Raw genomic sequence first — 27,713 nt, 5'->3', positions numbered from 1 at the left:
CCCAGCATCAGTTGTTCTCAATTGACCCAGCTGATTACCCGGGGCTCAATTGCGTAAGTAGATAACACGAGTCTAAACAAACACAAGTTGATTAAAACCAGTCTGCACATAAGATGTTTTGCAATCATAGCAGAGGTTTTCATAGCTTAGAGGGAGAGTAGGGACCCTGATTTTCAAGCGCAGTAGGTTAAACCTTGTTTTTAACTGAACTTGGGGGCATCACGGAGGCACAGCGGTAGAGTCGCTGCCTCAGAAAACACCAGAGACCCGTTTTCGATCCTGACTGCGGACACTGTCTGTACAGTGTTAGTACGTTCTCCCCGTGACCTGCGTGGATTTCTCAAAGTGCTTCGGTTTCCTCCGACACATGTCATAAGGTCATAAGGTCATAAATGATAAATGTAGAATTACGCCATTCGGCCCATCAAGTCTACTCCGCCATTCAATCATGGCTGATCTATCTCACCCTCCTAACCCCATTCTCCTACATTCTCCCCATAACCCCTGACACTAATCAAGAACATATCTATAACTCTATACATAATTAAAACTCTGATCTTGTTATCTTCCGGTTTGACAATCTTTCTATTTGCGCAAAAACAGTTCACAATAGCGCTAGGATTTTTCACCAGTTCACTCGTCGTTCTCCTGTGCTCCGATTGCACCAAGTTTCGTTCCGATCAGTTGAATTTTGTCAAAGTTAGCGAGGTTTAAAAATCTTAAAAACCGCGCTTGCGCAGATCGATCTCTTCTGCTGCCAGTCAGCGCTGCACGGATAAGTCTCTTCCCCTGTCACTTGCCGGGACGGTCTGCCCCTTCCTGCGCCATCGCGTCTTTACTGGAGCTGAGGATGGCCGGCGGAGGTTTCCAACCAGACTTTTGGAGGGACCCGAAGCAGCCAAGCCCAGCCCAGCCCAGCCCCGAGCAGCCCAGCCCCAAGCAGCCCAGCCCCAAGCAGCCCAGCCTCAAGCAGCCTAGCAGCCCAGCCCCGAGCAGCCCAGCCCCGAGCAGCCCAGCCCCAAGCAGCCCAGTGTTGAGCAAGCAGCCTAGCCCCAAGCAGCCCAGTGTTGAACAGCCCAGCCTCGAGCAGCCCAGCCCCAAGCAGCCCAGCCTCGAGCAGCCCAGCCCCGAGCAGCCCAGCCCCGCGCAGCCCAGTGTTGAGCAGCCCAGCCCCAAGCAGCCCAGTGTCGAGCAGCTCAGCCTCAAGCAGCCCAGTGTTGAACAGCCCAGCCTCGAGCAGCCCAGCCCCGAGCAGCCCAGCCTCAAGCAGCCCAGTGTTGAACAGCCCAGTGTTGAACAGCCCAGCCCCAAGCAGCCCAGCCCAGCCCCAAGCAGCCCAGTGTTGAGCAGCCCAGCCCCGAGCAGCCCAGCCCCAAGCAGCCCAGCCTCAAGCAGCCCAGTGTTGAGCAGCCCAGCCCCAAGCAGCCCAGCCCCAAGCAGCCCAGTGTTGAACAGCAGCCCAGCCTCGAGCAGCCCAGCCCCCAGCAGCCCAGCCTCAAGCAGCCCAGTGTCGTCGAACAGCCCAGCCCAGTGTTGACCAGAAAAGCCCAATCTGCCCAGCGGAGCAGAACATCCGCTGCCCCCCATCGCAGCCCAGTGTTGCCACTACCCCCTGGTCCCCCTCGAGCAGCCAGCCCTCCCGAGCAGCCCAGCCCCAAGCCCCCCAGTGTTGAGCAGCCCGAGTGTCAACAGCCCAGCCCGAGCAGCCCAGCTCCCCCCCACACAAGCAGCCCAGCCTCAAGCAGCCCAGTGTTGAGCAAGCCCAGCCCCGAGCAGCCCCCCCGTTGAGTAGCCCAGCCCCGAGCAGCCCCCCCACCCCAGCACCAGCGTCCCCGCAGCCCAGCCCCCCCTCCCCCAGTGTTGAGCACCTCAGCGGCCGTCGACCACACCCAGCCCAGCCCAGAGTCGGAGATGTCGCCAAACGAAAGCCCAGAATCTGATCCCAGCGGAGGAGAACAACCCCTGTGAGTCCCCCCATCCCACCGCCCCCCCACATACACAGCCCACTACCCCCACACTGGTCCCCCTCGGAGGGAGTGGTGGGGGATGAGAGGAAATGAGCCGCATCTGCGCAGTTAGGTGCTATAGGTGAGTGGTGGAATCCCCCCCATGGCTGAATGGGTGGATCCCCCGTCTTTGCGTTTCTCCGAGCTCATTCCCCCCCGCCACACACCTCCCTTGTGCCCACACACACCCGTCTAGTCCTGCCCACACAATGATCCCACTTGGCCTCACAAGCCTTCTACCACACACACATTTCACAGATTCCCCACCCCATAAACCCCCCGTTTCACTTCCCCCCCCCCCCCAGACACCTCCCTTTAATTCTGAGGCTATAACCTCTAGTCCTAGACTCTCCCACTCGTGGAAACATCCTTTCCACATCCACTCAATCCAAGCCTTTCACTATTCTGATTGTTTCAATGAGGGCCCCCCTCATTCTTATCAACTCCAGCGAGTGCAGGCTCAGTGCCGACAAACGCTCATCATAGGTTATCCTACTCATTCTTGGATGTGTGGTGTCTCTTGGATCACTGGTCGGTGCGGACTGGGTGGGCCTGTTTCCACAATGTATCTCTAAACTAAAGTCTTGTACACTGCGAGCTGTACTGCAGTTACCAGGGAGCGCTCTACACTAGCACAGTGACTGGAAACAATAGACAGAATGTGAGCACTGAGGCAATGGGCTGGGTAATGAATTGGTGGTTCGATGCATAAATCTGGTGCGGAATTTCAATGGTGTTGTTACTGTGTTATTCCATCACCATGGATGCCACAGTAATCAGCGACAGGGTGGTTTTAAGACAGAATCCTTGTGGAATGGGGAAACTGAGATAATGTTTAGCCTAATCACTTTACCCTGTGAATGCCTAGGCACAGTGCCGCAGCGGTACAGTTGCTGCCTATAAAGGGTCTGTCCCACTTAGGAGACCTAAACAGCAACCTCTGGTGACCTTGCCCGCCACCCAAGGTTTCCATGAGGTCACCAGAGGTTTTGGTCACTCTCCCTATTGTGGTTTCCGCGGGGTCGAGGCTTCATCGAGGTTGCTGCTATTTTTTCATCATGATTAAAACCGGCCTCGACTAAAAATAGGTTGCCGTTTTAAAAATCGATAATTTTTTAGCCGCAGGTCTAGTTGAAGCCGGTTTTCTTCATAGTCGAGGAAGGTTTTCAACATATGCGTGGGAGGTGGTAGGAGGTTGCAGGTCACCTCGACCTTGATTTTGTTTTGGGTGGCGGGCAAGATCACCAGAGGTTGCTGTTTAGATCTCCTAAGTGCGACAGGCCCTTTACATCGCTAGAGACCCGGGTTCGATCGTGACCACGGGAGCTGTCTGTACAGAGTTTGTTCTTCCTGTGACCGCGTGGGTTTTCTCCGGGTGCTCCTGTGTTCTCCCACATCCAAAGACATAGAAACATATAAAATAGGTGCAGGAGGAGGCCATCTGTACGACCTCTCACGACGTGTGTAGGATAGTGTTGTACTATCCCTGTACGACCTCTCACGATGACAGATGGCGCAATGAGCTAAGTGTTCGGCTGGCGACCGGAAGGTAGCCGGTTCGAATCCCGCTTGGAGTGCATACTGTCGTTGTGTCCTTGAGCAAGACACTTCACCCACCTTTGCCTGCGTGTGAATGTGTGTGAGTGTTTGGTGGTGGTCGGAGGGGCCGTAGGCGCAGATTAGCAGCCACGCTTCCGTCAGTCTGCCCCAGGGCAGCTGTGGCTACAGAAGTAGCTCACCACCACCACCGAGTGTGACTGTGGAGTGAATGAATAATGCAATGTAAATCGCCTTGAGTATCTAGAAAGGCGCTATATAAATCCCATCCATTATTATTATTACTATTCGGCCATTCGAGCCAGTACCGACATTCATTGTGATCATGGCTGATCATCCCCCATCAGTAAAAGACGTACAGTAAAAGATCGTCCCCTATCAGGGTAAAGACGTCCAAATTTGTTCGTTAATTGGCATCTATAAATTGTAAATGCACTAGCTGACAATGACAATTAAATTGAATCTGAATCTAAATTGTCACTAGCGTGTAGGATAGTGCCGGTGTATGGGGTGATTGCTGGTCGGCGTGGACTGCATGCTCCCTCTTTACTTCTCATCCTCATCTATTGTTAGTGTCTGAGTTTTACTTTTAGTTTTAGTATTAGAGATAAGGGCCTGTCCCACTTACGCAACCTTTTCGGCGACGCAACAACATGTTGAAAATTCAGCGGCAACCAAAAAGACACTACAACTCTTTGGGTGACTGGGGGACCTCACGACCATACAGGTGACACCCTGACGACCTCTCACGACGACATGCCCCCTGGTGACACCCCGCGACAGCCGCGACATGTCGCCAGGGGTCGCCTGTATGGTCGTGAGTCGTCTCCTAATCACCCAGGAAGAGTCGTAGCGTCTTTCTGGTCGCCGCTGAATTTTCAAAATGTTGAAAATTTTCGGCGACCTACAACGGCTGCCGGCAGTCGCCGAAAAGGTTGGGTAAGTGGGACAGGCCCTATAGAGCACGAAGACAGCCTCTTTGGGCGACCGAGTCCACGCCGACAGTGATCTCTGTACACTAGCCACTATCCTACACACTAAAGAGAGGCTACAATCTTTACTAAAGCCAATTCATCTACAAACCCTGTACGACTTTGGAGTGTGGCTGGAAACCGGAGCACCTTGGAGAAACCCACGCGGATACGGGGAGATCGTACAAACTCCGTACAGACAGCACCCCTAGTCAGGATGGAACCCGGGTCTCTAGTTTTTCTCTTGCCACGGTAGAGTTGTTGCCTCACAATTAAAAATGTTAAATTAAAAAAAAAAACAGCTTCGCACATCTCCATTAAACTTTGTGGTTATGCCCCCACTCCCGTCAGGCAGAGGTACAGAAGGTTGAAAACGCACACCTCCCGATTCAGGGATAGTTTCTTCCCAACTGCTACCAGACAATTGAACCGTCCTCTCACCAATGAGAGAATGGTCCTGACCTCCCATCTCCCCCATTGGAGACGTTTGAGCTGTCTTTAATTGGACTTTACTGGAGTTTATCTTGCACTGAACGTTATTCCCTGTATCCAGTATCTGTACACTGTGGACAGCTTCATTGTAATCATGTATAATCTTTACGCTGACTGGATAACACGCAACAAACCAAATTAACATGATAGCGGTCACGGTGGCGCAGCAGTACAGTTGCTGCCTTAGAGCGAATGCAGCGCCAGAGACCCGGGTTCGATCCCGACTACGGGTGCTGTCTGTACGGAGTTTGTACGTTCTCCCCGTATCCGCGTGGGTTTCTCCAAGGTGCTCTGGTTTCCTGCCACACTCCAAAGGCGTACAGGGTTTGTAGATTAATCGGTTTGGTGTACGTGTAAATTGTGTGTAGGATAGTGATAATATGCGGGGATCGCTGGTCGGTGCGGACTCGGTGGGCACTTGATTCGCGCTGTATAAACTAAACTAAAAATGCGTGCACACTCATCAAACCCCACGTTAGAGCTGAACTAGCATCAGTAAGGCCAAAACAGCAGGCAATACATAGCCAAATGCTGCAGCTTTTATCACTTTGCATTCTGACTTGGTGAGTTGACATAGCAACAATAACAATTACATTTATATAATGCCTCCAATGTACTGAAAGGCCTGAAGGTGTTTAACAGCCACACAATCAATGGTCCTTTTGAAAGGCAGCCATGAAAAGATGTACCAGAGAGGATGAGGTAAGGCTTGATAAAAAGAGATGTTTCCTTTAGTTAAAGGTAGACACACATTGCTGGAGTAACTCAGCGGGACAGGCAGCATCTCTGGAGAGAGGTGATGGATGGTTGGCATGGACTCAGTGGGCCAAGGGGCCTGTTTCCGTGCTTTATCTCTAATTCTAAAAAAGTAAATTTCTTGCTATTGAGGGAGTGCAGCGTAGGTTTACAAGGTTAATTCCCGGGGTGGCGGGACTGTCATAAGCTGGGAGAATGGAGCAGCTGGGCTTGTACACTCTGCAGTTTAGAAGGATGAGAGGTTATCTCATTGAAACATATAGGATTGTTAAAGGCTTGGACACGCTAGAGGCAGGAAACATGTTCCCGATGTTGGGGGAGTCCAGAACCAGGGGCCACAGTTTAAGAATAAGGAGTAAGCCATTTAGACGGAGGAAACACTTTTTCTCACAGAGTGTGGTGAATCTGTGGAATTCTCTGCCTCAGAGGGCGGTGGAGGCAGGTTCTCTGGATGCTTTCAAGAGAGAGCTAGATAAGGCTCTTAAAAATAGCGGAGTCAGGGGATATGGGGAGAAGGCAGGAACGGGGCTGATTAGGGATGATCAGCCATGATCACATTGAATGGCGGTACTGGCTCGAAGGGCCCGAATGGCCTACTCCTGCACCAATTGTCTATTGTCTATTGTCTAAAACTAAATTGTGTTAGTAATTATTGGGATCTGTGACGACGGCTATTTAAGGAAACACCGGGCACTGCTGTGCGTCTATAAGACCATATCAGATATAGGAGCAGAATTAGGCCATTCAGCCCATCGAGTCTTCCCTGCTGATCTATCGTTCCTTCCCTCTCAACCTCATTCCCCTGCCTTCCCCCGTCACCTTTGACCCCGCTACTAATCAAAAACCTATCAATCGCCGCATTAAAATTCCCCAATGACTTGGCCTCCATGGCCGTCTGTGGCAATGAATTCCACAGATTCACTATCCTCCATTAGTATTGTAATTAAATCTCGTTTCCAGGCTGCACGGCCATATGTTGGTGTGGACTAACAGTGCTGCGCAGGGGAGACGTCTGGCTTGGTGCAATGTTGAAACACGTTGTCAAGCTGGAAACGCTGCAGAGAAAGGAGATGAGGAGGAACAGACGGCTGTGGAGGCCAAGTCATTGGGTATTTTTATCCGATCGTATTTGGTCTGAATTTTAGACAGGTACACGGATAGGACAGGATTAGAAGGACTAAACTAACGCAGGCAGGTGGAACTAGTATAGACGGGACATGTTGGCTGGTATGGGCAAGTTGGGCCAAAGGGCCTGTATGATTTTGTGACTGTGAATAAATGTGATAGGAAGATATTTTTTTTAAAACGCAGAGGGTGGTGAATCTGTGGAATTCATTGCCACAGACGGCTGTGGAGGCCAAGTCATGGGTGTTTTCAAGGCGGAGATTGTCAGATTCTTGAATAGTACAGGGTTATGGGGAGAAGGCAGGAGAATGGGGTTGTGAAGGAGAGATAGCCATGATTGAATGGCGCCGATGGCCGAATTCTGCTGCTATGGCTTGTGAACTTTTGCACTCTACACCAGAGGTAGCAGAAAGACACGCAGACTACAATGAAGTGGCAGGAGGTGCCAAGAGAACAAGCCGTACATGATCAATGATTGACCAAGCAGCTGGGAATCGTGACATAGCAAATTCCAATGCTGTGTAAGATATACTAAGTGCTGTAAAACTTTGACTCTTACTCCATTATACTGCTCACAAACACAATCAGCTGCAACTCCTGGCCTCGTGACGCTTGTACACACAATTATGTGTGGTCATCGTTACTCTAGCTTCCCTTCTCATTGTTCCTGGCCTTCCCCTGCGTACAACCAGGCACACACACATATACACACACGCACATACACACACACACACAGGCTTACACACTGCCACACACACAGGCAAACACAAACTGACTCACACACACACGTACACACACACATATACGCACACACACACACACACACACATATATACACACGCGCGCACACACTGACTTACACACACACTGACTCGCACACGTCCACACACACACTGACACGTCCACACACACGTGCACACACTGACACACACACATACACACACGTGCACACACTGACACACACACACACACACGTCCACACACACATACACACGTGCACAAACACTGACACACGCACACAAGTACACAGGCACACACACTGACACATATGCACATGCAAATATATACACACAAATATACACACTGACACACACACACGTACACACAAATATTCACATCCAGGCATACACACACACACAAATATTCACATACAGGCATACACACTAGACACGTACACACAAATATTCACATTCAGGCATACATACTGACACACACGCACACACACATACTGACACACACACACACACACAGGTACACACACCGACACATACTCACACCCAAATATACATAAGAATATACACACTGATACACACGTACACTCACACACAAATATTCACATACAGACATACACACTGACACACACACACACACACACATACACACACACACAGGCATACACACTGACGTCTCTGGCATTGTAAGGCAGTAACTCTACCGCTGTGCCACCACCCCAAATTCTGCAAACTCCTTCGATCTCCGAGCTACAAATTTGGACCGCATGTACATCACAAAACATAGAACAGTACAGTGTAGGAAGGAACTGCAGATGCTGGTTTACACCAAACATAGACACAAAATGCTGGAGTAAATCAGCCGGTCAGTGTGCGTGTAGGATAGTGTTGGTGTGCGGGGATCGCTGGTCAGAGTGGACTTTGCCGAAGGACTTGTTTCCACGCTGTATCTCTAAAACTAAACAAAACTGCAGGACCATGAGAACTACTGATGAAAGAAATGGATCTTCCGTGGTAACAAACTGTGATGTTTTGTAAATTATTTGCATGTGTTCACAGGACAATATAAACAGGCTGGGATGTAGCTGCAGATATTACTGTGCAGCTCAATGCCAGGACGTTCCATACACTGCTAACAAATAGCATCTGTCCATCTCGGCTGGCACGGTGGCACAGCGGTAGAGCTACTGCCTGACAGCGCTAGAGACCCCGGTTCGACCCTGACTCCGGGACAGAAACTTATGTCCTCTGGTATATGTCCCCCGACTGAGCAAGAGTCTCTGTGTGTCTACACAATCTATTCCCCTCATGATTTTGAGGTAATATTCGTCTCGGTGACTGGTGTGGAGATCTGAGACAAATACTCTATTTTAGAAGGATGAGAGGCTATCTCATTGAAACATATAACATTATTAAGGGTTTGGACACGCTAGAGGCAGGAAACATGTTCCTGATGTTACACAAAAAAGCTGGAGAAACTCAGCGGGTGCAGCAGCATCTATGGAGCGAAGGAGATAGGCAACGTTTCGGGCCGAAACCCTTCTTGGTTTCGGCCCGAAACGTTGCCTATCTCCTTCGCTCCATAGATGCTGCTGCACCCGCTGAGTTTCTCCAGCTTTTTTGTGTAACCTTCGATTCTCCAGCATCTGCAGTTCCCTCTTAAACAACATGTTCCTGATGTTGGGGGAGTCCAGAACCAGGGGTCACAGTTGAAGAATAAGGGGTAAGCCATTTAGAACGGAGATGAGGAAACACTTTTTCACACAGAGTTGTGAGTCTGGAATTCTCTGCCTCAGAGGGCAGTGGAGGTCGGTTCTCTGGATACTTTCAAGAGAGAGCTAGATAGGGCTCTTAAAGATAGCGGATATGGGGAGAAGGCAGGAACGGGGTACTGATTGGGGATGATCAGCCATGATCACATTGAGTGGCGGTTCTGGCTCGAAGGGCCGAATGGCCTACTCCTGCACTTATTGTCTATTGTCTATCGATTTCCCATCAGGCTACAGTAATTACCAGCAAAGCAAAATTGCTTCTCCATAAACTGACATCTTTAACGTAATCGGATTAAATGGTGTCACATGATATAATATAAAGCTTTTTCATTCCGACTCAGTGACTCACTTGGAATGACATCAATGGCACAATGTAGAGATTTTGATTTCGTGTGAAACAGAGATCGGTTGAATTACTGGGACATGAATGAAATCATGTCAATACTGACAGAATGAACCGGGTGGCACGGTGGCGCAGCGGTAGAATTGCTGCCTCACAGCGCCAGAGACCCGGGTTCCATCCTAACTACGGGTGCCGCCTGAACGGAGTTTGTACGATCTCCCCATGGGTTTTCTCTGAGATCTTCAGTTTTCTCCCACACTCCAAAGACGTGCAGGTTTGTAGGTTAATTGGCTTGGTATAAGTGTAAAATTGTCCCTGGTGTGTGTAGGGCAGTGTTAATGTGCAGGGACCCGCTGGTCGGTGCGGATTCAACGGGCCGAATGGCCTGTTTCCACGCTGTATCTAAAAGCAAAGCTAAACTAAAAATGTGCAGGAAGGAACTGCAGATGCTGGTTTTCATCGAAGACAGACACTAAATGCTGGAGTAACTCAGCAGAACAGGCAGCAGCACTGGAGATAAGGAATGGGTGACGTTTCAGTTAAGTTTATTGCCACGTGTACAGCGAAAAGCTTGGGGTTAAGTTTGAAGAAAGGTCTCGACCTGAAACGTCACCCATTCCTTCTCTCCAGAGATGCTGCCTGTTCAGTTTAGTTCAGTTCAGTTTAGTTTATTGTCATGTGTACCGAGGTACAGTGAAAAGTTTGTGGTTGCGTGCTAACCAGGTGGCAGAAGCACAATACATGATACCAATCGAGCTATTTACAGTATGTAGATACATGATAAGGGAATAATGATCAGTGCAAGGTAAAGCCAGCAAAGTCCAAACAAGGATAGTCCGAGGGTCATCAAAGAGGTAAATAAATAGTAGTTCAGCACTGCTCTCTGGTTGTGGTAGGATGATTCAGTTGCCTGATAACAGCTGGGAAGAAACTATCCCTGAATCTGGAGGTGTGCATTTTCACATTTCTGTACCTCTTGCCCGATGGGAGAGGGGAGAAGAGGGAGCGGCCAGGGGTGCGACTCACCCTTGATTATGCTGCTGGCCTTGCCCAGGCAGCGTGAAGTACGCCTGTCCCGCTGAGTTACTCCTGCATTGTGTGCTCAAATACCGACCAAATATGGCAATCAATATTTCTCCGAGATTTTAGTGGCGCACAAATGGGATCACAGGAAATATAATTCTTGTTCTGGCAATTAACACATCAGATTGATGCCCTCCGAATCAACGTTCCTCTGAGAGGTACATGTTGGATCCAAAAGCATCAGATGTGGAAGGACAGGAATATGCAGCAACATTTACTGCAGGCTTCAGGAAAAACAGAATGAATGATTAATATGTTTACAGCAGAATGAGGTCAAAAGATCACTAGCCACTATTTGGCATTCCATACATGTGCCAAATAGTTTTCAGTTTACAGGATTCTTTCGTGGGATGTGTTTTTCAAAGGTTCCTCGCCCATTTTAATTAAGTATATTTTATATACTTCCTGTGAAAACCTGGTAGAATTCATTTCCACGAGTTTAATTTAGTTCAGAGATACAGCGAGGAAACAGGCCCTTCGGCCCACCGGGTCCGCGCCGACCAGCGATCCCCGCACACTAGCGTTCTCCCACACACACTCGGGACTGTTGGTACAATCTTTACCAAAGCCAATCAGCCTACAAAATTTGTACGTCCTTGGAGTGTGGGAGGAAAGCGGAGCACCCGGGGAAAAGCCACTCAGGCCATGGGGAGAGCGTGCAAACTCCGTACAGACATCACCCGTAGTCAGGATCAAACCCGGGCCTGTGGCGCTGTGAAGCAGTAACTCTACCACTGCGCCACCGTGCAAGTTTAATTTATTTCTGTCACGTGCTCCGAGGTACAGTGAAAAGTGTTTTTGTTGCGTGCTATCCAGTCCTAGCAAGTCCAATAAAAGATAGTCAATAGACAATAGGTGCAGGAGTAGGCTATTCGGCCACTCTGTCATGGTCACCTCCACTCAATGTGATCATGGCTGATCATCCACAATCAGTACCCCGTTCCTGCCTTCTCCCCATATCCCCTGACTCCGCTGTCCTTAAAAGCCCTATCTAGCTCTCTCGAACGTTTTCAGAGAACCGGCCTCTGACGCAGAGAATTCCACAGACTCAGTGTGAAAAATATACATCTTCTAGATGCGCTGGGACGCAACCTCAGTGATGTGATCTGGGGTCATCGGGTGTTTCGGGTCTCACAACATCCTCTCGCCCAGGCCACCCAGCCGGGGTTGATCAGGCCCCGACTTGCGTCCCAGCAGCAACCGCCCACGGATCAGCCATCTTAGTAACCACTCTGCGGGGGTTGGGAGACTCTAGTGCGTGGAGGGACTGGGCTCTGTGGGGTGAGTCCTGGCCGGGCTCCTCCTGTGTCTCACCAGGTTCAAGGCCTGAGCGCTGCACCTCTTTCTCCTTCTCCAAGCATTTCATTCTCGCCTGATGGATTTTTAGGCCATGGTGGTTCATTAGGCCTTTCCGCAGCTTTATTGGGTGACTCACAACTCTGTATGAAAAAGTGCCTCCTCATCTCCGTTCTAAATGGCTTACCCCTTATTCTTAAACTGTGGCCCCTGGTTCTGGGCTCCCCCAACATCGGGAGCATAGTCCGAGGATCTCCAGTGAGGGAGATGGCAGGTCAGGACTGCTCTCCAGTCGCTGATAGGTTCAGTTGCCTCGTATCAGCGGGGAAGAAACTGTCCCTGAATCATTGGCGCAGCGGTAGAGCTGCCTGACCCGCTGAGTTATCCAGCATTTTATGTCTGTCATGGTCACAAAATATAGCCGCATTATAGCACCCAAGTACAAACTCTCTAGAATTTAGAAGATTTAGAAGATTGAGAGGGGACCTTATAGAAACTTACAAAATTCTTAAGGGGTTGGACAGGCTAGATGCAGGAAGATTGTTCCCGATGTTAGGGAAGTCCAGGACAAGGGGTCACAGCTTAAGGATAAGGGGGAAATCCTTTAAAACCGAGATGAGAAGAACATTTTTCACACACAGAAAGTGGTGAATCTCTGGAACTCTCTGCCACAGAGGGTAGTTGAGGCCAGTTCATTGGCTATATTTAAGAGGGAGTTAGATGTGGCCCTTGTGGCTAAGGGGATCAGGGGGTATGGAGAGAAGGCAGGTACGGGATACTGAGTTGGATGATCAGCCATGATCATATTGAATGGCGGTGCAGGCTTGAAGGGCCAAATGGCCTACTCCTGCACCTAATTTCTATGTTTCTAAATGGGGCGAAAATTTGAGGTGTGGTGCATGCTCAGAGATGCAGCATGGAAACAGGCCCTTTGGCTCACCTTAGGCCCCCTTCGGTCGTAACACCATGGGTGTCTCCAGGGTGCTATTCCCTATATGGAGAATGCCTGTGCGTGACCTTGTTTAACGTGGGGAGACTGGTGCACAGACAGTCACCCCACGGTCCTTGACAGATCTGGGTCAGGATCCAGTGGCATGGAGTCCAAGACAACCAGAGATCCTTTTCTGCTGCAGCCTTCATCCGCCTTCCCAGCCGTTGTGACGCTCCACTAAGGTCAGCCATCGTCCTCCGCCTGTTCCACCATTGAGGTCTAGGGTGGATTGCTCTTTGTCAGAGACCTCTCCCTTGACCTTACCACCATGGGTGACCCTACCAGGAGCAAAGCTCCAGACGGCATCGCTCTCAGGATCTCAGGACCACACAAGCTTCTCCACCACGACAAGGTGACAATCCGCGGGGAAGAACCTTAGCTCACCAAGGTTCTCAATCCCAATGGTTTGGGCCCCGGAGAATCTAAAATTGGATCTCAGGGATCCAATCTACTGGGAGAGGGATCCTTGGCCTCTTACGAACAGAATCCCTCGATTGACTTCTCTACCCCTTGATTATCTACCTCGGTACATGTGACAAACTAAACTATCCCTCTAAACCTATCCCAGCCGTGCTTTGGCTTATTATAGTATAGTTTAGTTCAGTTCATTATTGTCATGTATATCGAAGTACAGTGAAAAGCTTTTGTGTGCTATCCAATCTAAAAGACTACACATTAATATAATCGAGCCGTCCACAGTGGGTCCAACATTTAGTGCAAGATATGAGATTGAAATCCAACAAAGTGCGATTAAAGATAGCTCAAAGGTCTCCAATGAGGTGGATGGGAGGTCAGGACCGCTCTCTAGTGGGTGAGAGGACGGTTCAGTTGCCTGATAACAGTCACACTTCTTTACCTTTTGCCCGATGGTAGTGGGGGGTAGAGGGAGTGGCCGGGGTGAGATTGGTCCTTGATTCAGGGTGACACGGTGGGCCAGTGGTTGAGTTGCTGCCTTACAGCGCCAGAGGCCCAGGTTCAATCCTGACTCCGGGTGATGCGTGTACGGAGTTTGGACCTTCTCCCTGTGACCACGAGGGTTTTCTCCAGGAACTCCGGTTTCCTCCCACACTACAAAGACATACAGGTTTGGACGCTAATTGGCTTCAGTAAATTATAAATGGTCCCCAGTGTGTGTAGGATAGTCCAGTGGCCAGCCTGATTCAGCGCAGCAAGGCAATACAGACTGTTTGATGAACCTTTAGTACCAGAAACATGGCGCCTCTTCGTGTACTGCCTAGGTGAGGTCTGCTGTACGATTTAACCAAGCTGTATGTGAAACAAGGAATTTCAATGTACCTAGGTACATGTGAAATGAAAGCATAATTGAATTATTGAATTGAATGGAATGGTGAATTATAGAAACATATAAAATTATAAAAGGACTGGCAGGCTAGATGCAGGGAAAATGTTCCCAATGTTGGGCGAGTCCAGAACCAGGGGCCACAGTCTTAGAATAAAAGGGCCATTTAAGACTGAGGTGAGAAAAAACGTTTTCACCCAGAGAGTTGTGAATTTGTGGATTTCCCTGCCACAGAAGGCAGTGGAGGCCAAATCACTGGATGGATTTAAGAGAGAGTTAGATAGAGCTCTAGGGGCTGGTGGAATCAAGGGATAAGGGGAGAAGGCAGGTACGGGTTATTGTTTGGGGACGATCACAAAGATCACAATGAATGGCGGTGCTGGCTCGAAGGGCCGAATGGCCTCCTCCTGCACCTATTTTCTATGTTTCTATGAATGGTTAATGGGGTGATCGCTGGTCGGCGGGGATCGGTCAGCGAAAGGGCCTGTTTCCGCGCTGTATCTCTAAAGTCTAAAGTGTACTATGCTGGTGGCCTTGTAGAATCAGTGTGAAGTGTACATTGAATCAATGGAAGGGAGGTTGGTTTGTGTGATTAGAATGGAGCACTGGCAGCTATTGCCGGTCTGCCCAAAGGCTCACGGGTCGGTGTAACCGGGAGGGAGCCGCTGGAGACGGGCGACACGAGGGGCAAGGGCCGGTGGGAGGGTGAACCGGGGCGATGCTTCCAGCACCTTCAAGGTCGGCTGCAGGAGGTTGCCACCAGTGACACAACGAGGGCCGGGCGAGGAGAGGAGAGGAGAGGAGAGGGACAAGGGTTCGCAGGAACTGCTCCAGTACATCGAGCCCGCGGGCCGACCGGACTTTGGACTTTGAATAATGGCGCCAAAACATGGCGGCGCCTGCAGGTGTTAAACGTGCAAAAAGAATTTCACTGTGCAGTTACATCTGTGACTAATAAAGCACTATTCAACCATTGAATGATACTGACCTCAAGTCTCACGGTTGGCATGTTGGTGCTTGCATTGCAAGTACAATTATTAAGGGTTTGGACGTGCTAGATGCAGGAAACATGTTCCTGATGTCAAGTCAAGTCAAGTTTATTCGTCACATACACGTACGAGATGTGCAGTGAAATGAAAAGTGGCAATGCTCGCGGACTTTGTGCAAAAAGACAAACAAACAAACAACCAAACAAACTACAAACAGAATCACGTATTCTTTTACATACAGGTGCACAACCTTTTATCCGACGATCCAAATAACGAAAACCTCCGAATAGCGACATTTTTTCAGTCCTTGAAGAAAGGTCCTTGAAAACGTTCACCGAGGGCGGCCCGCAGAGGTGACAGCGGAACCTCCGGTCGGTCTTCGAAGAAAGGGGAACTAAATCCCCATTCATAAAAGAGAAGGTGAGGGTATATTGCGCGGGAGGGTTAATAATTGACAATATGCTGCTGCCTGCCCGCTGAGTTAAAAAGTTCCCACGGTAGACTCACGATACACAGTGTATCGTGAGTCTTGCATGAGAACTTTTAAACTCAGTGGGCAGGCAGCAGCAAATTGTCGCTCCCTTCAGTTTCACCCCACCTACACCCCTCTGCTTCCCGGCCATACGTGTGACCCCTTCCCTCCCCTCTCCAGCTCCCCGCCCATTGCACCGGCGCGGGGGTTTTGCACTGTCTTCACGTCGGAGCTAGTGCCAGTCACCGGAGACGTCAGGACCAACGGGACACCGGCCCCCAGGCCCACTGCAAGCACGGAGATCCCAGAGACCCACAGCCAGCAGCAGCCCAGTCCCGTTCCAATTCCAGAGGAACACGCTCCCCGTAGGGACCGAAGCTGATGGTGTGCAAGGTGCGTCTTGGTCTTGGGGTTGCGGATGAGGGGGCGCAGCTCGGGCTGTGACGTCTCCGGCCCACCCCCCTGTACAGGAGCTGAGACTGGGAACTGTGGGGTTGTTTGCAGTTGCAGAGGGAGGGGGCAAGGGCGGTACAGTTCCCAGTCTCAGCTCCAGTCCAGAGGGGTGACCGGAGACGTCAGGACCAACGGGACACCGACTGCAAGCACGGAGATCCCAGAGACTCACAGCCAGCAGCAACTCTAGCCCAGCCCCGCTCCAACTCCAGAGGAACCCGGGTTGCGGATGAGGGGGCGCAGCTCGGGCTGTGGGCGAACTGCCACTTGTCGCCGTAGCGGCCCATCGGGGAGTGGATTCCTCTGGAGTTGGAGGGACAGGGAGACACAGCGGCTTTTGAGAATGGTGGGCAATCACTTCCAAAGTTCTGCCCACACAGTCAGTACACCTCTCCTACACTTGTCTCCTGCACTAAGATCATCTCGCAGAGAATGATCCCAGCCTAACCCTCCCTATTCTCTCCTATTCTGCAAGAAAAATCTACATTGAAGACTCAAACTCGCGATCGAGTAACTGCCAGGATCGAGGCGCAAACTCGCGACCTTGCGGATATGAGCCGAGCACTCTGCCACTGCGCCAGCCGTTAAAATCTACGCTAAAAATCTTCCATTCCGAAAGCCGAAAAATTCTGAATTACGAAAAGTGTCTGGTCCCAAGGCTTTCGGATAAAAGGTTGTGCACCTCTATTAAATATTGTGGGCGGAAGGAAAAAGGTACAGTAAAGTTAATCCCTGGTGAGATAGGAGTTTACAGTCCGAATGGCCTCTGGGAAGAAACTCCTTCTCAACCTCTCCGTTCTCACAGCCTGGCAACGGGGGCGTTTGCCTGACCGTAGCAGCTGGAACAGTCCGTTGCAGGGGTGGAAGTCCAGAACCAGGGGCCACAGTTTAAGAATAAGGGGTAGGCCATTTAGAACTCAGATGAGGAAAAACTTTTTCACCCAGAGAGTTGTAAATTTGCGGAATTCTCTGCCTCAGAAGACAGTGGAGGCCGGCCCCTCTGGATGCATTCAAAAGATAGAGATCAAGGGATATGGGGAGAAGGCAGGAACGGGGTACTAATTGTGGATGATCAGCCATGATCACATTGAGTGCCAGTACTGGCACGAAGGGCTGAATGGCCTACTCCTGCACCTATTTTCTATGTATCTATGTATTGCAAGATAGGTTTTATCAGTCAGTCAAAATTGACAGGGAGAATTTTCTGATACATGACCCAGGTGGGTTGGGAAACAATTCCTGCCTTTCTGCCCCACTAGTTTCAATCAGACGCCCTTGGTCTCTGGATTATCATTTGTGTGACCACAGCATTTGGTTGCTGAGCTTTCACTTAATTTAATGACTCCCTCCCAAGGACTCCATCTACACCTCACGCTGCCTCGGCAAGGCCCGCAGCATAATCAAGGACCAGCCTCAGCCCAGCCACTCCCTCTTCTCTCCTCTCCCATCAGGAAAAAGGTACAGAAGTGTGAAAACGCACACCTCCAGATTCAGGGATAGTTTCTTCCCAACTGTTATCTGGCAACTGAACCATCCCACCGAGCTGTGTAGGAAGGAACTGCAGATGCTGGTTTAAACCGAAGGTAGACGCAATATGCTAGAGTAACTCAGCGGAACTGCAATAAAAATAGCAAATGCTGGAAAAACTCAGCAGGTCAGGTAGCATCTGGAAGGAGAAATAGTCAACTTTTCACGTCCAGAATCCAACATCAGAAATGAGGTGAGAAGCAAGTTTGTTTCTCTCTCAAACATTCTCTCTCCACAGATGCTGCCTGATCTACTGAGTTTATGCAGTATTTTTCTTAAAGTACAGATCCATCACCGATTTTCTGACAATTGGTGGTCCGACACCTCCTTCATACCAGAGAAAATCACGAGAGCCCACTTGAAATCCCGTACAGACAGCACCAGTAGTCAGGATCGAACCCTGGTCTCTGGCGCTGTGAGGCAGCAACTCTACCGCTGCGCCACTGTGCCGCCCAGTGTGTAGGATGCGAAACTGGGATAACATAGAACTACGGTGTGAGTGATCTCTGGTCGGCATGGACTCGATGGGCCGAAGGGCCTATTTCCACCCTAAATATCTAAACCGAACAATGATGCTCTGAATCCTTGGAAACTGTCACAAAGCAGTTGTTCTGGGAATCCTGCCAATGTATCCTTATTGTAAAGAGAATTTTAGTCGAGCCTTTGTAATACTGTTGCTCTGTGGGTGCAATGAAGAAAGATTTACCTTCTTTGAGTTCTCCATGGCAACCTGGAAGGATTCTGAAGCGTAATAATTCAAGCCTAAAGATGTTTTAAAGGATGTGCTAACAAACGATTGCACCTTCAGCCGAGGTTCAGAATAGCCACACAATTCACTATCATGAGAGGAATAGATCGGGTAGATGCACAGAGTCTCTTGCCCAGAGTAGGAGAATCGGAGGACCAGAGGACATAGGTTCAAGGTGCGGGGAAAAGATTTAATAGGAATCTGAGGGGTCACTTTTTCACACAAAGGGTAGTGGGTGTATGGATCCAGCTGCTGGAGGAGGTAGTTGAGACTGGGACTAACACATAATTTAAGAAACAGTTAGACAGGTACATAGACAGGACTGGTTTGGAGGGAGCAAGCGCAGGCTGGTGGGACTAGTGTAGCTGGGACATGTTGGCCGGTGTGGGTGAGTTGGGCCGAAGGGGCTGTTCCCACGCTGTATCACTCTATGACTCTGCTTACAACATCAACTCCACTTGTTTCGTTCAAATCAAAAGTGTGGCTAGGGGGACTGGTATACGACGGGGACTCAAGCTACACCTGCCTCTTGATGCACAGGTGGAACAGTCTTTGTTTCAGTCTCTCTTCCACTCCCACAGTTCTTTTCTAGCACATCGGAGATAGACAGATCAGTAGGAAGGAACTGTTGATGGTGATTTAAACCGGATAGACACAAAAAGCTGGAGTAACTCAGCGGGTCAGACAGCATCTCTGGAGAAAAGGAATAGAAAGATAGAAAATAGGTGCAGTAGTAGGCCATTCGGGCCTTTTGTGCCAGCACCGGCATTCAATATGATCATCCACAATCAGTACCCCGTTCCTGCTTTTTTCCCATATCCCTTGATTCCAGTAGCCCTAAGAGCTAAATCTAACTCTCTCTTGAATACATCAGACTGAAGAAGGGTCTCCACCCAAAACGTCACCTTTTCCTTTTCTCCAGAGACTTTGTCTGACTCGCTGAGTTACTCCAGCTTTTTGTGCTCATCTTTGGAGATTGACAGATTCTTGATTAGTACGGAGGTCATGGGTAATGGGGAAAAGGCAGGAGAATGGGGTTGAGAGGGAGAGATAGATCAGCCATGATTGAATGGCAGAGTAGACTTGATGGGCTGAATGGCCTCAATCTGCTCGTAGAACTCATGAATCCATCGGAGACTCCATTGGTGTTGCTAAGAAGACTGTAAAAAGTGGTGAACCCTGCCCGGTCCATCACGGGTGCTGACCTCCCCACCATCGAGGGGATCTACAGGAGTCACTGCCTCAAAAATGCAGCCAGCATCATCAGAGACCCACACAACCCTGGCCACGCTCTCATTTCACTCCTGCCATCGGGGAGAAGGCACAGAAGCCTGAAAACTGTAACATCCAGGTTCAGGAGCAGCTTCTTCCCTACACCCATCAGGCTATTAAACATTACAACCTCCAAATAAGCTCTGAACTACATAAACTTAGGAATATTGGTTTTGTTTTTTTTGCACTATTATTGTTTGTTTGTTTTTATATGTACTACGTATGTGTTATATATATAATCATCATCATGACAACATTAGCGACGCAGTGGTGCTGGTTTCCGACGGAAACGGTGACGGACGCACCACACATCTCTGTCCTCCAGTTCCTGCGGACTTCCGCCGCTGGAAGAACAGGATTTTGGTGTGTGTGTGCTTTATCATCGTTCCTTACAATGCTATGTACGACAGTTCTACTGAAGTGTGGATGGCCGTTGGCTCGCTAGGAGCTCATCCGCCCTTTGACAGGTCTTGTTTTTGGTCCTGCTGGGGGTCCACAGCCCCCTCCTCACCTGGCAAACCAGATGGGGGAGACAGTTTAGTAGCCGACTATCCGACCATGGAGCAGGTAGCAGGGGATTACATTGTACACGTGGAGGGGAGAACTCCCCCGACCTGAATAACGTTAACGACCTGACCTATATATATATAAACATATAAATAAACATATATATAAACATATATATGATTATTTATACTGAAATATATATTTTTATTTATACTGAAATTTTACATATACTGAACATGTATTATATTGTTTACGGAGTACTAGGTGCTGTAAGTAAGAATTTCATTACTCTGGGACATGATAATAAAACACTTTTGAATTTTCCTGCATTCATACGAGAGAGAAAATTTCATCACAGGCTTTTGGCACATTGGCCTTCATCAGTCACAGTATTGAGTAGAGAAGTTGGAAGGTCATTTTGCAGTTGTATAAGGCGTTGGTGAGGCCACATTTAGAGTATTGTGTTCAGATTTTATCACCCCTGTCATTGAAAAGAGGAAACTATAAAGGTTGCAGAGAAGATTTACGAGGATGTCGCCAGGAATCAAGGGTCTGAGCTATCGGGAGAGGTTGAGTAGGCTGGGATCTTATTCCTTGGAGAGCATGAGGATGAGGGGAGATCTTTGCAGAGGCGTACAGAACCATGACAAGAATAGCTAGAATAAATGTGGACCAAACTCGGGCAGGTGGGACTAGTATAGCTGGGACATGTTGGCCGGTATGGGCCAAAGGTTTCCACATGGTGTAACTCTGTAGGCAGCAATTGTGCTTTTGTAAGGTTAAGCACTCTACAGATGACAATAACGTTACTGTGCCCTTTAGGATGGTGAAATTTGCGCATTGACTAATTTTAATAAAGGACTTTCTTTGCATTACTCTTGAATGAGGAAGTGTCATTTTCATGTCCTGTACCAGGAGTTTCTCAATCTCCACTCTCTGTTGGAAAATTGTATCACTGTTCTTCCCAATTGAGATTCATTTTGGTACCGTGTTAAAGGAAAGGTGTTGTCAAGCTGGAAAGAGTGTCAAGCTGGAAAGATGGATGTTGCCAGGACTCGAGGGCCTGAGGCAGAGGCTAGGAATGTATTCCTTGGAGCACAGGAGGATGAGGGATGATCTTATAGAGGTGTATAAAAATATGAGAGGAATAGATTGGGTAAATGCATAGAGTCTCTTGCCCAGAGTAGGGGAATCGAGAACCAGAGGACATAGGTTTGAGGTGAGGGGGAAGAGATTTAATAGGAACCTGAGGGGCGGCTTTTTTACATAAAGGAGGGTGGGTGTATGGAACGAGCTGCCAGAGGAGGTAATTAGACAATAGGTGCAGGAGTAGGCCATTTGGCCCTTCGAGCCAGTACCGCCATTCAATGTTATAATAGACAATACAATAGACAATAGGCAATAGACAATAGGTGCAGGAGTAGGCCATTCGGCCCTTCGAGCCAGCACCGCCATTCAATGTGATCATGGCTGATCATCCACAATCAATTCCTGCCTTCTCCCCATATCCCCTGACTAGCTCTATCTAGCTCACTCTTGAAAGTATCCAGAGAACCGGCCTCTACCGCCCTCTGAGGCAGAGAATTCCACAGACTCACAACTCTTTGTGTGAACAAGTGTTTCCACATCTCCGTTCTAAATACCTTACCCCTTATTCTTAAACTGTGGCCCCTGGTTCTGGACTCCCCCAACACTGGGAACATGTTGCCTGCCCATAGCGTGTCCAAACCCTTAATAATCTTATACCCTGTATGTTTCAATAAGATCCCCTCGTATGTGGCAGGGACTATCATAACATAAAAGAGACAATTGGCCAGGTGCATGGATAGGACAGGTTTGGAGGGATATGGGCCAAAGGCAGGCAGGTGGGACGAGTGTAGATGGGGCATGATGGCTGGTGTGAGCAAGTTGGGGTGAAGCGGCCTGTCTCCACACTGTATCACTCTGTGGCTGCGTTGTCTGCGAAGGGCGCTTAGCATCGCCAAGGACTGCTCTCACCCCAACCATGGACTGTTTAACCTCCTACCATCCGGGAGGCGCTACAGGTCTCTCCGTTGCCGGACCAGCAGGTCCAGGAGCAGCTTCTTCCCTGCGGCTGTCACACTACTCAACAATGTACCTCGGTGACTGCCAATCACCCCCCCCCCCCCCCCCGGACACTCCTCCCATAGGAAAAACACTATGACTGTATACATGTAAATAGATTTATTTATTGAAATCATATTCTATGTCGCTCTTCCAGGGAGATGCTAACTGCATTTTGTTGTCTATGTACTGTACACTGACAATGACAATTAAAGTTGAATCTGAATCTGGCTCTGATATTTTGTTGTGTGTTGTAATGTTTTTCGTCTCACGAGTTGGTACGTCTCCATAAGATCACCCCTCACCCTCCCACACTCCACGAATAGAGTCCTAGCCTGCTCAACCCGTTTCCGAAAGCACAAGACCTCAAGTCCTGGCAACATCCTTTTTGGTGGTACACAAAAATGCTGGAGAAACTCAGCGGGTGCAGCAGCATCTATGGAGCGAAGGAGATAGGCAACGTTTCGGGCCGAAACCCTCGGAACCCGCTGAGTTTCTCCAGCATTTTTGTGTACCTTTGATTTTCCAGCATCTGCAGTTCCTTCGTAAACATCCTTTTTGGTTCCTTGTTAGAACTTAATTACAACTGATTAGATTCTATTGCATCATTTATTGCCCCAATTACATAACAGGTGATGCACGAACAGAAAAAGCAACTTGAACAGAGGAAAACAACTTGGGCTGCTGCACAGGAAAAGTTACCAAGAGAAAGATTGCAGGAAAAAGAACTGATAAAAATATCAGGTGGTAAATATGGAATGAGAAATGAAAATGTTTCAGGCTAATATTTCATCAGAACTTAGCTAAAGTTTTCCGAACTTTGACAATTGACAATAGGTGGAGGAGTAGGCCATTTGGCCCTTCGAGCCAGCACCGCCATTCAATGTGATCATGGCTGATCAGCCCCAATCAGTACCCCGTTCCTGCCTTCTCCCCATATCCCCTGACTCCGCTATTTTTAAGAGCCCTATCTAGCTCTCTCTTGAAAGCATCCAGAGAACCTGCCCTCACCACCCTCTGAGGCAGAGAATTCCACATTTGGTCATACATAGAACAGTACAAGCACAGGAACAGGCCCTTCGGCCCACAATGTTTGTGCTGAACACGATGCTGAGTTAAACTGATCTCGTCTTGGCCGTAGGCGATCCATAACCCTCCATTTTCAGCATATCCGTGTGCGTATCCAAATTAAGCCTCTTGAAGACCAATATCGTATCTGCCTCCACCCTCTGTCAATGCATCCCAGGCCCCCACCACCACAAAACTTGCCTGCATATCTCCACTAGACATTTCCCCTCACACCTTATCGCGATGGCATAGTCACGGAGTCATACAGTGTGGAAACAGGCCCTTCAGCCCAACCAACATCCCCATCTACACTAGTCCCATCTGCCTGCTTTTGGCCCATATCTCTCCAAACCTGTCCTATCCATGTATCTGTCTAAATGTTTCTTAAAAGTTGCGATAGTCCCTGCTTCAACTACCTCCTCTGGCAGCTTGTTCCATACACCCACTAATCTTTGGATAAAACAGTTACCTTTCAGATTCCTATTAAGTCCTTTCCCCTTTACTTCAAACCTATGTCCTCTGGTCCTCGATTCCCCTACTCTGGGCAAGAGACTCTGTGAGTCTCCCCGATCTATTCCTCTCATGATTTTATACACTAGCCCAACTGTAATTCGGCCACTGTAATGTTTTGTTGGTGTGTGTTGTAATGTTTTTCTTCGCATGAGTTTGTACGTCTCTATAAGATCACCCCTCACCCTCCTACACTCCACGAATAGAGTCCCAGCCTGCTCAACAGTTTCCTATAGCACAAGATCTCGAGTCCTGGCAACATCCTCACAAATATTCTCTGCACCCTTTCCAGCTTGACAACATCTTTCCTTTAACATGCTGCCCAGAACTGAACACAATACTCTAAAATCGACCTCGCCCAACAATCTTTCTACAACTGCAACATGACCTCCCAACTTCTATACTCAAAAATCTTGACTAATGAAGGCCAAAGTGCCAAAAGCCTTTTTGACCACCCTATCTATTTTTAAGACAGAGATAGATAGATTTTTGATTAGTACTGGTGTCAGAGGTTATGGGGAGAAGGCAGGAGAATGGGGTTGGGAGGGAGAGATAGATCAGCCATGATTGAATGGCGGAATAGACTTGCTGGGCCGAATGGCCTAATTCTACTCCTATCACTTATGACCTTCTAACTACCTGTAACGCTCCATCAATAATCATCTTGCTTGCTTTAGCCTTCCAAATTGATACAGTTCACACAGTGTACGTCATGGATTAAGATAGTATATTAAGTTTATCATATTTTGATCAACTCTCCCAATTAAGTTTCAAAATGTATATGCACGTATCTGTGGATGATGGAATCCCAAACAAAATACAAAGTGCTGGAGTAACTCAGTGTCAGGTAGCAAGAGCCATTCTCTTCATAGACGTTTTATACTTTAGAGATACGACGCGGAAACAGATCATTCGGCCCACCGAGTCCGCGCCGATCAGCGATCACCCCGTACATTAGCACTATCCTACACACACGAGGGACAATTTACAAATTTTGCCGAAGCCTATTAACCGACAAACCTGCATGTCTTTGGAGTGTGGGAGGAAACCGAAGATCTTGGAGAAAACCCACGCAGGTCACGGGGAGAACGTACAAACTCCGTACAGACAGCACACGTGGTCAGGATGGAACCCAGGTCCCAGATGCTGTGAGGCAGCAACTCTACCTCTGTGCCTCTAAGATGATGCCTGACCCACCGAGTTACTCCAGCACTTTGAGTTTAGCTCAAGACACGGTCTGTTATGTGTTGCAGAAATATATATTGGGAAACGTCTCCACAAAGGCAGACATTTCGAATGTCGCAATTTCTAGTTTCTTTTCAGGCAAACTCTCTTGTGCTCTTCCCTCTTGCCGATTCAGATCTGGCCGAAAATATAGTTTATCCAAAATCGACACAAAAGATGAAATAGACAATAAACAATAGGTGCAGGAGTAGACTATTCGGCCCTTCGAGCCAGCACCGCCAATGTGATCATGGCTGATCATCCCCAATCAGTACCCCGTTCCTGCCTTCTCTCCATATCCCCTGACTCTGCTATCTTTAAGAACCCTATCTAGCTCTCTCTTGAAAGCATCCAGAGATCGTTCCGTATCAGAAATAAATCTTTAAACTTACCCATAAAATGAATCACTTTACGTCAAAGATTGCTGCAAGGAATTTCATATCCCCTTTTCTGCGTAGCGCAGGATAATATGTTGAGTATCGGTTCCGAGGTTGTCAACAGTAGTTTAATCTTGGGAGCAGGACGTTTCCAACAGTGGCAGCTAACTTCTGTGATTGAATGAGAGAGAGAGAGGGTGGAGACGTTAAGGGACTTCTCATTCCCAGCTCGCAAGAGAGGAACTACCATTAACTTAACTGCACCAGTTTTACAACCACACCACGTGACGACCAACTAGGAAATGGAATTCATCTGCGTCAGTGTCTGCGGATAATCTCAGTACAACGGTCAGAGTATTGAGTACAGAAGTTGGGAGACAGACACAAAAAGCTGGACAGGCTGCATTTCTGGAGAGAAGGAATGGGTGGCGTTTCGGGTCGAGACCCTTCACCAGACTTAGTAAAAGCCCCTGTCCCACTTTCCCGAGTTACTCACGAATTCTCCCGCGTTTTCCCCTTGATTCAAACTCGGGGAATGTCCGTAGCGAGTCCGTAGGAGTCCGTATATATTTCGTAGCGGCTCGTAATGCCAGCCATAGGTACTCGGGGCATCAGGTAAGTCGGGACGTTTTTTCAGCATGATGAAAAATGTCCACGAGTAAAAAAAATAGCCCCGAGTACCTACGACTGGAATCTCCGAGTTTGAATCAAGGGGAAAATTCGGGAGAATTCATAACTCGGGAAAGTGGGACAGGCCCTTTAGGGAAAAGGGAAACGAGAGATATAGACGATGATGTAGAGAGAGATAAAGAACAAAGAATGAAAGATATGCAAGAAAGTAACGATGATAAATAAAACAGGCTGTTGCTTGCTGTTTGTTGGGTGAAAACGAGAAGCTGGTGCAACTTGGGTGGGGGAGGGATGGAGAGAGAGGGAATGCCCGGGTTACTTGATGTTTTGTGCCCCGAGAGAAGTTGGGAGGTCACGTTGCAGTTGTATAAGACGTTGGTGAGGCCGCAATTAGAGCATTGTGTTCCGTTTTGGGCACCATGTTATAGGAAAGATGTTGTCAAGCTGGAAAGGGTACAGAGAAAGTTCACAAGAATGTTGCCAGGACTAGAGGGTCTGAGCTATAGGCAGAGGTTGGGCAGGCTGGGACTCTATTCCTTGGAGTGCAGGAGGATGAGGGGTGATCTTATAGAGGTGTACAAAATTATGAGAGGAATAGATTGTGTGGATGGACAGAGTCTCTTGCCCAGAGTGGGGGAATCGAGGACCAGAGGACATAGGTTTAAGGTGAAGGAAAAACATTTAATAGGAATCTGAGGGGTAATTTGTTCACACAAAGGGTGGCGGGTGTATGGAACAAGCTGCCAGAGGAGGTAGTTGAGGCTGGGACTATCCCAACGTTTAAGAAACGGTTAGACAGGTACATGGATAGGACAGGCTTGGAGGGCTATCGACCAAAGGTGGGCAGGTGGGACTAGTGTAACTGGGACATGTTGGCTGGTGTGGGCAAGTTGGGCTATTTCCACGCTGAATCACTCCAATAGCGAGATATTGTGGACGCAGCCCAGACCGTCACACAAACCAACCTCCCTTCCGTTGACTCTATCTACACCTCACACTGCCTCGGCAAGGCCAGCAGTATAATCAAGGACCAGTCACACCCTGGCCACTCCCTCTTCTCCCCTCTCCCATCGGGCAAATGGCACAGAAGTGTGAAAAACGCGCACCTCCAGATTCAAGGACAGTTTCTTCCCAGCTGTTATCAGGCAACTGAACCATCCTACCAACAACTAGAGAGCAGTCCTGAACTACTATCTACCTCATTGGAGACTATCATTAATCAGACTTTACAGGACTTTATCTTGCACTAAATGTTATTCCCTTCATCATGTATCTGTTTACTGGGGATGGCTCTATTGTAATCATGTATTGCCTTTCCGCTGAAGATAGACACAAAATGCTGAGTAACTGAGTGGGTTAGGCAGCATCTCTGGATAGAAGGAATGGGTGACGTTTCGGGTTGAAACACTTCTTCAGACGGTCAGGGGA

At 48.7% G+C, this 27,713-nt stretch overlaps 1 protein-coding gene across 4 annotated transcripts in view; it reads right to left on the bottom strand.

Moving 5' to 3' along the window:
• The window catches only part of atxn1a (ataxin 1a), a 248,554-nt gene that overhangs the window by 151,364 nt on the left and 69,477 nt on the right, over positions 1-27,713 (bottom strand). For 3 of the 4 annotated variants that reach the window (XM_055654143.1, XM_055654126.1, XM_055654158.1), the window contains exon 2: positions 25,671-25,826. The exons of the other annotated variant lie outside the window; for it this stretch is intronic. The gene's annotated coding sequence lies outside the window, so the exon portion shown is untranslated. The remainder of the gene's footprint in view (positions 1-25,670; positions 25,827-27,713) is intronic. 4 annotated transcript variants of the gene reach the window in all.

The sequence above is a fragment of the Leucoraja erinacea genome, chromosome 2 (assembly GCF_028641065.1).
Source record: "Leucoraja erinacea ecotype New England chromosome 2, Leri_hhj_1, whole genome shotgun sequence".
NCBI lineage: Eukaryota > Metazoa > Chordata > Chondrichthyes > Rajiformes > Rajidae > Leucoraja > Leucoraja erinaceus.
This window is presented reverse-complemented; position numbering and strand designations above follow the sequence as displayed.